Source organism: Salmo salar, chromosome 11, assembly GCF_965601325.2.
Source record: "Salmo salar chromosome 11, fSalSal1, whole genome shotgun sequence".
NCBI lineage: Eukaryota > Metazoa > Chordata > Actinopteri > Salmoniformes > Salmonidae > Salmo > Salmo salar.
Window position 1 is genome coordinate 65,566,182 of NC_138301.1, and position 11,187 is coordinate 65,577,368.

Consider the following 11,187-nt stretch of genomic DNA (forward strand, 5'->3'; position numbering starts at 1 on the left):
CTGCCTTGTTACAGTCTACAGTCTATAGTGTTAAATGTAACCCTGCCTTGTTAAGTCTACGGTCTATAGTGTTACATGTAACCCTGTCTTGTTACAGTCTTCTGTCTATAGTGTTACATGTAACCCTGCCTAGTTACAGTCTATAGTGTTACATGTAACCCTGCCGTGTTACAGTCTACTGTCTATAGTGTTACATGTAACCCTGCCTTGTTACTGTCTACTGTCTTTAGTGTTACATGTAACCCTGCTTTATTCCAGTCTACTGTCTATAGTGTTACATGCAACCCTGCCTTGTTACAGTCCACAGTCTATAGCATTACATGTAACCCTGTCTTGTTACTGTCTATAGTGTTACATGTAACCCTGCCTTGTTCAAGTCTACTGTCTATAGTGTTACATGTAACCCTGCCTTGTTACTGTCTATAGTGTTACACGTAAACCTGCCTTGTTCCAGTCTACTGTCTATAGTGTTACATCTAACCCTGCCTTGTTACAGTCTACAGTCTATAGTGTTACATGTAACCCTGTCTTGTTACTGTCTACCGTCTATAGTGTTACATGTAACCCTGCTTTGTTACAGTCTACTGTCTATAGTGTTACATGTAACCCTGCCTTGTTTCAGTCTACTGTCTATAGTGTTACATGTAACCCTGCCTTGTTCCAGTCTACTGTCTATAGTGTTACATGCAACCCTGCCTTGTTACAGTCTACAGTCTATAGTGTTACATTTTACCCTGTCTTGTTACTGTCTATAGTGTTACATGTAACCCTGCCTTGTTCCAGTCTATTGTCTATAGTGTTACATGTATCTCTGCCTTGTTACTGTCTATAGTGTTACATGTAACCCTGCCTTTTCCAGTCTACTGTCTATAGTGTTACATGTAACCCTGTCTTGCTACAGTCTACTGTCTATAGTGGTAAATGTAACCCTGCCTTGTACCAGTCTATAGTGTTACATGTAACCCAGCCTTGTTCCAGTCTATAGTGTTACATGTAACCCTGTCTTGTTCCTGTCTATAGTGTTACATGTAACCCTGCCTTGTTCCAGTCTACTGTCTATAGTGTTACATGTAACCCTGCCTTGTTTCAGTCTACTGTCTATAGGTTTACATGTAACCCTGTCTTGCTACAGTCTACTGTCTATAGTGGTAAATGTAACCCTGCCTTGTACCAGTCTATAGTGTTACATGTAACCCTGTCTTGTTCCAGTCTTTAGTGTTTCATGTAACCCTGTCCTGATCCTGTCTATAGTGTTACATGTAACCCTGTCTTGTTACTGTCTATAGTGTTACGTGTAACCATGTCTTGTTCCAGTCTACTGTCTATAGTGTTACATGTAACCCTGCCTTGTTTCAGTCTACTGTCTATAGTGTTACATGTAACCCTGCCTTGTTCCATTCTACTGTCTATAGTGTTACATGTAACCCTGCCTTGTTACAGTCTACAGTCTGTAGTGTTACATGTAACCCTGCCTTGTTACAGTCTACAGTCTATAGTGTTAAATGTAACCCTGCCTTGTTACAGTCTACAGTCTATAGTGTTACATGTAACCCTGTCTTGTTACAGTCTTCTGTCTATAGTGTTACATGTAACCCTGCCTAGTTACAGTCTATAGTGTTACATGTAACCCTGCCGTGTTACAGTCTACTGTCTATAGTGTTACATGTAACACTGTGCCTTGTTACTGTCTACTGTCGTTAGTGTTACATGTAACCCTGCTTTATTCCAGTCTACTGTCTATAGTGTTACATGCAACCCTGCCTTGTTACAGTCCACAGTCTATAGTGTTACATGTAACCCTGTCTTGTTACTGTCTATAGTGTTACATGTAACCCTGCCTTGTTCCAGTCTACTGTCTATAGTGTTACATGTAACCCTGCCTTGTTACTGTCTATAGTGTTACACATAAACCTGCCTTGTTCCAGTCTACTGTCTATAGTGTTACATCTAACCCTGCCTTGTTACAGTCTACAGTCTATAGTGTTACATGTAACCCTGTCTTGTTACTGTCTACCGTCTATAGTGTTACATGTAACCCTGCCTTGTTACAGTCTACTGTCTATAGTGTTACATGTAACCCTGCCTTGTTTCAGTCTACTGTCTATAGTGTTACATGTAACCCTGCCTTGTTCCAGTCTACTGTCTATAGTGTTACATGCAACCCTGCCTTGTTACAGTCTACAGTCTATAGTGTTACATTTTACCCTGTCTTGTTGCTGTCTATAGTGTTACATGTAACCCTGCCTTGTTCCAGTCTACTGTCTATAGTGTTACATGTATCTCTGCCTTGTTACTGTCTATAGTGTTACATGTAACCCTGCCTTTTTCCAGTCTACTGTCTATAGTGTTACATGTAACCCTGTCTTGCTACAGTCTACTGTCTATAGTGGTAAATGTAACCCTGCCTTGTACCAGTCTATAGTGTTACATGTAACCCTGCCTTGTTCCAGTCTATAGTGTTACATGTAACCCTGTCTTGTTCCTGTCTATAGTGTTACATGTAACCCTGCCTTGTTCCAGTCTACTGTCTATAGTGTTACATGTAACCCTGCCTTGTTCCAGTCTACTGTCTATAGGTTTACATGTAACCCTGTCTTGCTACAGTCTACTGTCTATAGTGGTAAATGTAACCCTGCCTTGTACCAGTCTATAGTGTTACATGTAACCCTGTCTTGTTCCAGTCTATAGTGTTACATGTAACCCTGTCCTGATCCTGTCTATAGTGTTACATGTAACCCTGCCTTGTTCCTGTCTACTGTCTATAGTGTTACATGTAACCCTGCCTTGTTACTGTCTATAGTGTTACATGTAACCCTGCCTTGTTCCAGTCTACTGTCTATAGGTTTACATGTAACCCTGTCTTGCTACAGTCTACTGTCTATAGTGGTAAATGTAACCCTGCCTTGTACCAGTCTATAGTGTTACATGTAACCCTGTCTTGTTCCAGTCTATAGTGTTAGATGTAACCCTGTCCTGATCCTGTCTATAGTGTTACATGTAACCCTGTCTTGTTACTGTCTATAGTGTTACATGTAACCATGTCTTGTTCCAGTCTACTGTCTATAGTGTTACATGTAACCCTGCCTTGTTTCAGTCTACTGTCTATAGTGTTACATGTAACCCTGCCTTGTTCCATTCTACTGTCTATAGTGTTACATGTAACCCTGCCTTGTTACAGTCTACAGTCTGTAGTGTTACATGTAACTCTGCCTTGTTACAGTCTACAGTCTATAGTGTTAAATGTAACCCTGCCTTGTTACAGTCTACAGTCTATAGTGTTACATGTAACCCTGTCTTGTTACAGTCTTCTGTCTATAGTGTTACATGTAACCCTGCCTAGTTACAGTCTATAGTGTTACATGTAACCCTGCCGTGTTACAGTCTACTGTCTATAGTGTTACATGTAACCCTGCCTTGTTACTGTCTACTGTCTTTAGTGTTACATGTAACCCTGCTTTATTCCAGTCTACTGTCTATAGTGTTACATGCAACCCTGCCTTGTTTCACTCCACAGTCTATAGTGTTACATGTAACCCTGTCTTGTTACTGTCTATAGTGTTACATGTAACCCTGCCTTGTTCCAGTCTACTATCTATAGTGTTACATGTAACCCTGCCTTGTTACTGTCTATAGTGTTACACGTAAACCTGCCTTGTTCCAGTCTACTGTCTATAGTGTTACATCTAACCCTGCCTTGTTACAGTCTACAGTCTATAGTGTTACATGTAAACCTGTCTTGTTACTGTCTACCGTCTATAGTGTTACATGTAACCCTGCCTTGTTACAGTCTACTGTCTATAGTGTTACATGTAACCCTGCCTTGTTTCAGTCTACTGTCTATAGTGTTACATGTAACCCTGCCTTGTTCCAGTCTACTGTCTATAGTGTTACATGCAACCCTGCCTTGTTACAATCTACAGTCTATAGTGTTACATTTTACCCTGTCTTGTTACTGTCTATAGTGTTACATGTAACCCTGCCTTGTTCCAGTCTACTGTCTATAGTGTTACATGTATCTCTGCCTTGTTACTGTCTATAGTGTTACATGTAACCCTGCCTTTTTCCAGTCTACTGTCTATAGTGTTACATGTAACCCTGTCTTGCTACAGTCTACTGTCTATAGTGGTAAATGTAACCCTGCGTTACAATAAGCTGACATAATTAATCATTCCAGAGGAACACTGTAATCTGAACAAATAATAGTTTTTATGAGTATTATTAAAATACTTTCTATATTGAAACCTGACTGTCTTTTTTATTACTTTTCAAAGTCCACTGCTTAACATTGTGTGTGTGTGTATAGAGTGAAATGAATATTTAAAGACGTTGTTACCATTCTGTGCGTAACTCTCAGCCCTGCTACAGCCTATATGTTGTCCATTCAGAATGAATGGTAACGAGGTTTGTGGTAGTTTGAAAGGATTTGAAAGGGTTTGAAAGGGTTTGAAAGGGTTTGTGTTAGTTTGAAAGGGTTTGAAAGGGTTTGAAAGGGTTTGAAAGGGTTTGATCCAACTTAGGTCAGGAGTGTTTCCAATCCACATGACAGGACAAGAAAACCCCAACAAAAGGGAAGGTATCTATCTATAATCATTATATTTGTTCGTCATAACATACAAATTAGACCCAGAGTTTTACCTCACCAGGTCATGAGCACTGGAAAAACTCCAGGCCCCGGAAAATACATCTACTTATTTTGCCACACCACTTTTGAACCTGTAGTGCCACCTCAACCCTGGTATCTCTCTGTCTGCACCTCTGGTCTGTCTCCCTGCTCCTCATCCCTGGTATCTCTCTGTCTGCACCTCTGGTCTGTCTCTCTGCACCTCATCCCTGGTATCTCTCTGTCTGCACCTCTGGTCTGTCTCTCTGCACCTCATCCCTGGTACCTCTCTCTGTCTGCACCTCTGGTCTGTCTCTCTGCATCTCATCCCTGGTATCTCTCTGTCTGCACCTCTGGTCTGTCTCTCTGCACCTCATCCCTGGTATCTCTCTGTCTGCACCTCTGGTCTGTCTCTCTGCACTTCATCCCTGGTATCTCTCTGTCTGCACCTCTGGTCTGTCTCTGTCTCTCTCTGCACCACTGGGCCTCCCCAGCCAGCATCCCTGGTATCTCTCTCTCTCTCTATCAGTCCCACCCAGCTGGCATGAGAAGCAGGAAGCCATGGAGATGTTACCAGACCCACCCAGCTGGCCTGAGAAGCAGGAAGCCATGGAGATGTTATCAGACCCACCCAGCCGGCCTGAGAACAGGAAGCCATGGAGATGTTATAAGTCCCACCCAGCTGGCCTGAGAACAGGAAGCCATGGAGATGTTATCAGTCCCACCCAGCTGGCCTGAGAACAGGAATCCATGGAGATGTTACCAGACCCACCCAGCTGGCCTGAGAACAGGAAGCCATGGAGATGTTATCAGACCCACCCAGCTGGCCTGAGAACAGGAAGCCATGGAGATGTTATCAGACCCACCCAGCTGGCCTGAGAACAGGAAGCCATGGAGATGTTATCAGTCCCACCCAGCTGGCCTGAGAACAGGAAGCCATGGAGATGTTATCAGACCCACCCAGCTGGCCTGAGAAGCGGTGTGGTAGGGAGGTGAGGATGAGGAAGGTGGATGAGGAGGAGACAGAGAACCAGTGTAGTGGGGAGGTTGAGGATGAGGATGAGGAAGGTGGATGAGGAGGAGACAGAGAACCGGTGTGGTGGGGAGGTGAGGATGAGGAATATGGATGAGGAGGAGACAGAGAACCGGTGAATTGGGGTGGTTGAGGATGAGGAAGGTGGATGAGGAGGAGACAGAGAACCGGTGTGGTGGGGAGGTTGAGGATGAGGATGAGGTAGGTGGATGAGGAGGAGACAGAGAAGCGGTGTGGTGGGGAGGTGAGGATGAGGAAGGTGGAAGGAAGTGGAGGAGGAGTGTGTTGTCAGGGGAAAGGAGACAACTGAATGTTGACTTGGAAGTGAAGATGGTTGGCTGCGTTGGCTCGCATTTTGGTTTAATATGTGTCTATAAAGGAGAGAGAGGAAAACACACACACACACACACACACACACACACACACACACACACACACACACACACACACACACACACACACACACACACACACACACACACACACACACCACACACACACACACACACACACACACACACACACACACACAAACCAGTCAAACTCAGACACCCACAACTTGTTTGCTTGTTTTATGGTCACTCAGTGGCACCACTCTCTGACAGTGAAGGATGTGTGTGTGTGTGTGTGTGTGTGTATGTGTGTGTTTTTTTTCCTCTCTCTCCTTTTATAGACACCACATTAAACCAAAATGCGAGCCAACGCATCTCTATATCCGACCACCACATTCTGTGGTGCTGAGAGCAGTGGGCATTAAAAAAATGATTGGAACACGATCAGATTCAGTTACAGCTGAGATGAACAGTCACTTTTCTGTTCAGTCCGGTGGTTTCTCCGAAGTATATCTGATTCAATAAAAAGTGGATAAATGTACAGTATGTTGTTTATGATTGCTTGTAGCCTTAATGAAACCGCCCACCACATTCTGGTATTGTGTGGTGAAAGTAAAACAACGATCCTCTAATGGCTGGTAGAAAACATAAATGTTTTTATTATCCAGTGGTTTCTGTTAAAGGGAAATCTCGGGATTTTGGCAAGGATTCCCTTAATCTACTGCCCCCCAGAGTCAGATGAGGCCCTTTATTTACTGACCCAGAGTCAGTAGATAAAGGGCCTCATATGACTCTGGGTCAGTAGATAAAGGACCTCATCTGACTCTGGGTCAGTAGATAAAGGGCCTCATCTGACTCTGGGTCAGTAGATAAATGACCTCATCTGTCTCTGGGTCAGTAGATAAAGGGCCTCATCTGACTCTGGGTCAGTAGATAAAGGAGTTAATCTGACTCTGGGTCAGTACATAAAGGGTCTCATCTGACTCTGGGTCAGTAGATTAAGGGTCTCATCTGACTCTGGGTCAGTAGATAAAGAGCCTCATCTGACTCTGGGTCAGTAGAGAAAGGGCCTCATCTGACTCTGGGTCACTAGATAAATGGCCACATCTGACTCTGGGTCAGTAGATAAAGGGCCTCATCTGACTCTGGGTCAGTAGATATAGGGCCTCATCTGACTCTGGGTCAGTAGATAAAGGGCCTCATCAGACTCTGGGTCAGTAGATAAAGGGCCTCATCTGACTCTGGGTCAGTAGATAAAGGGCTTCATCTGACTCTGGGTCAGTAGATAAAGGAGTTCATCTGACTCTGGGTCAGTAGATAAATGGCCTCATCTGACTCTGGGTCAGTAGATAAAGGGCCTCATCTAACTCTGGGTCAGTACATAAAGGGCCTCATCTGACTCTGGGTCAGTAGATAAAGGGCCTCATCTGACTCTGGGTCAGTAGATAAAGAGCCTCATCTGACTCTGGGTCAGTAGATAAAGGAGATCATCTGACTCTGGGTCAGTAGATAAAGGGCCTCATCTGTCTCTGGGTCAGTAGATAAAGGAGATCATCTTACTCTGGGTCAGTAGATAAAGGGCCTCATCTGACTCTGGGTCAGTAGATAAAGGGCCTCATCTGACTCTGGGTCAGTAGATAAAGGGCCTCATCTGACTCCGGGTCAGTAGATAAAGGGCCTCATGTCCAAAACGTCCAAAATGTCCCTTTTATTTAAGTGTGTTTGATTCAACAGTGTTTGATACACTGTACGTTGCTATCGTGTCACTCTACAGCGTGATAAATAATATTCCAATAAGGAAAAAAGCAGAGGAGGACATAACCAGAATAACATTGGAATGGGAAGTTAGTCGCTTCACTTTGCCACAAAGGTCTCATCTGTCTCACTGAACAGGGCAGCTTCTGGCTAACGATATCGCTCTAATATTACAATGGCGTTAACCTCTTGGGGCTAGGTGGGACGCTAGCGTGCCACCCGTGGTGCACTCCATCAACAGCAGGTGCATTTCAAGAGCGGCAAATTTGAATCCAAATAAATGTCAAAATTCTAATTTTTCAAAAATACAACTATTTTACACCATTTGAAAGATAAACATCTCCTTAATCTAACCACGTTTTACGATTTCAAAAAGGTTTTACGGCGAAAGCATAAATTTAGAGTATGTTAGGACAGTACATTTACAAGAGTTGTGTGTAATGTTTTGTCAAGTCAAAGACAGGGTCACCAAAACCATAAAACCAGCTAAAATGATGCACTAACCTTTTACAATCTCCATCAGATGACACTCCTAGGACATTATGTTAGACAATGCATGCATTTTTAGTTCTATCAAGTTCATATTTATATCCAAAAACAGCGTTTTACTATGGCATTGATGTTGAGGAAATCGTTTCCCTCCAATAACCGGCAGTCAAGTCAGCGTCAGAAATTAAATAATTAAAATTAGAAAACATTGGTAAAATATTATATTGTCATTTAAAGAATTATAGATTTACATCTCTTGAACTCAATCAACTTGCCAGATTTAAAAATAACCTTACTGGGAAATCACACTTTGCAATAATCTGAGCACTGCGCCCAGAAAAATACGCGTTGCGATACAGACTAGACGTCATGTTGGGGAGATCTAAAATCGAAAATACTATGTAAATAATCCATTACCTTTGATTCTCTTCATCAGATGTCACTTCCAGGTATCACAGGTCCATAACGAATGTAGTTTTGTTCAAAAAAGCTCATCATTTATGTCCAAAAATCTCCGTCTCGTTAGCACATGATGTAAGCCAGCCGGACTTCTCGTCATGAACGAGGGGAAAAAATATATTTCCGTTCGTTCAAACATGTCAAACGTTGTATAGCATAAATCATTAGGGCCTTTTTTAACCAGAACATGAATAATATTCAAGGTGGACGAATGCATACTCTTTTATAACGTATTGGAACGAGGGTACCCAACATGAACTCGCGCGCCAGGTGTCTAATGGGACATCATCGTTCCATGGCTCTTGTTCGGTCAGATCTCCCTCCAGAAGACTCAAAACACTTTGTAAAGGCTGGTGACATCTAGTGGAAGCAATAGGAAGTGCCAAAATATTCCTAAGCCCCTGTGTTTTTCAATGGGATAGGTTTAAAGTCAATACAACACATCAGGTATCCACTTCCTGTCAGAAAATGTCTCAGGGTTTTGCCTGCCAAATGAGTTCTGTTATACTCACAGACACCATTCAAACAGTTTTAGAAACTTTAGAGTGTTTTCTATCCATATATAATAAGTATATGCATATTCTAGTTACTGGGTAGGATTAGTAACCAGATTAAATCGGGTACATTTTTTTTATCCAGACGTGCAAATGCTGCCCCCTAGACCCAACAGGTTAAGAGGATTGAGCCATCTGACTGTGTGTGTCAGCGCGCTAGTGTACAATGTAATCTAGCACTACGAATCTAGCTTGCTGACAGTAGCCCGGCATTACCACGGAGATGCTATTTTACCCTTTAATCTAGTACTCTGTCTAGTCGACAGTGAGGCTGATGTATTCTGTCTAGTCGACAGTGAGGCTGATGTATTCTGTCTAGTCGACAGTGAGGCTGATGTATTCTGTCTAGTCGACAGTGAGGCTGATGTAGAAACCCTGACGAATATAACGCCTTTATACTTTGGCAGGAACGAAGCCACTCGTCTGTAGTCATTACCTGATACTTTATGGATCCGTATTTCTCCAAAAATGAACTATTTCAAAAACATATCCTTAGATGATATGTAATGCTCATTCTCGTATGTCTTATCTACAATCTGTTCACGATCAATTCTTTTTAAATGTTCACAATCATTTCTGATCCTACAATTACACCGTGTTACAGCACCATGTTACATTTTTACATTTTAGTCATTTAGCAGATGCTCTTATCCAGAGCGACTTACAGTAGTGAACGCATACATTTCATAAATTTGTTTTTTTCTTTCCGTACTGGTCCCCCATGGGAATCGAACCCACAACCCTGGTGTTGCAAACACCATGCTCTACCAACTGAGCCACACGGGACCTATTACAGCACCATATTACATTTACATTTGAGTCATTTAGCAGACACTCTTATCCAGAGCGACTTACTGTAGTGAATGCATACATTTCATACATTCTTTTTTTTGTACTGGCCCCCCGTGGGAATCAAACCCACAACCCTGGCGTTGCACACACCATGCTCTACCAACTGAGCCACAGGGAATATTACAGCACCACGTTACAGAACTATGTTACAGCACCATGTTACATTTTTACATTTTAGTCATTTAGCAGACGCTCTTATCCAGAGCGACTTACAGTAGTGAATGCATACATTTCATACATTTTTTTCCCCGTAGTGGTCCCCCGTGAGAATCAAACCCACAACCCTGGCGTTACAAACACCATGCTCTACCAACTGAGCCACACGGGACCTATTACAGCACCATGTTACAGCACCACGTTACAGCACCATATTACAGCACCATGTTACAGCACCACGTTACAGCACCATGTTACAGCACTATAGTGCAGCACCATATGCCAGCCCTGTTTGTTATGGACGATGGGTGCAGATTGGGTCGTCAGCGGCGCAGGTCGCAGTCTAGACCCAACGTGTTGGTATTGTTGGTCTGTGTCATCCACTCACACACAGAAAATATTGTAATTTCACATAACCATTCACAAGGCGGCTGCTCTCCCTCGTCCATTCATGACGAGAAAACTAACTGTAACGAGCTAGCTAGCCAATCTCATATTATTATCTCGTATTAACCAGTAATACAAAATACGCCTAGACGTTTTAAAACGTTAGCTGTCACCTTGAGGCTTGATAGGGGTTGAAGAAAACTATTCCTGAAAGGGCAAAGCCCTAGTCGCTGCTTGTAAAAAATAGCTAACATTCTTGATTCTAGTTACTAAGATAAATAAAATATCTCAAACATCTCAAATAAAAATAAAAAAATTGGTAAAGAAAAGGTAATTTGTACGACTTGATATGCCTACCACCAAAACACGCTCTCCTCAACACGGATGGCGTGATGAAGATGTCTAGAGAGAGGAAGATGACGGTGAACAGTGCTGATTCATGATGTCTCTATCGCTCCTTAGATTGCATGCTCTGTTTTGCCGCGGGGTAGGAGAGAAACCCTGCAATTATCATTATCAGATTGGCTCATCTCACACTCTTTTGGATTTACAACTCACATTCTGCAATAT

At 42.7% G+C, this 11,187-nt stretch overlaps 1 non-coding gene across 1 annotated transcript; it reads right to left on the reverse strand.

Annotated features, from left to right (window-relative positions):
- Nucleotides 1-10,328: 10,328 nt before the first annotated feature.
- trnat-ugu (transfer RNA threonine (anticodon UGU)) lies at nucleotides 10,329-10,404 on the reverse strand. Its single transcript has one exon. It is a non-coding gene; the product is annotated as a tRNA-Thr (tRNA).
- Nucleotides 10,405-11,187: the final 783 nt, after the last annotated feature.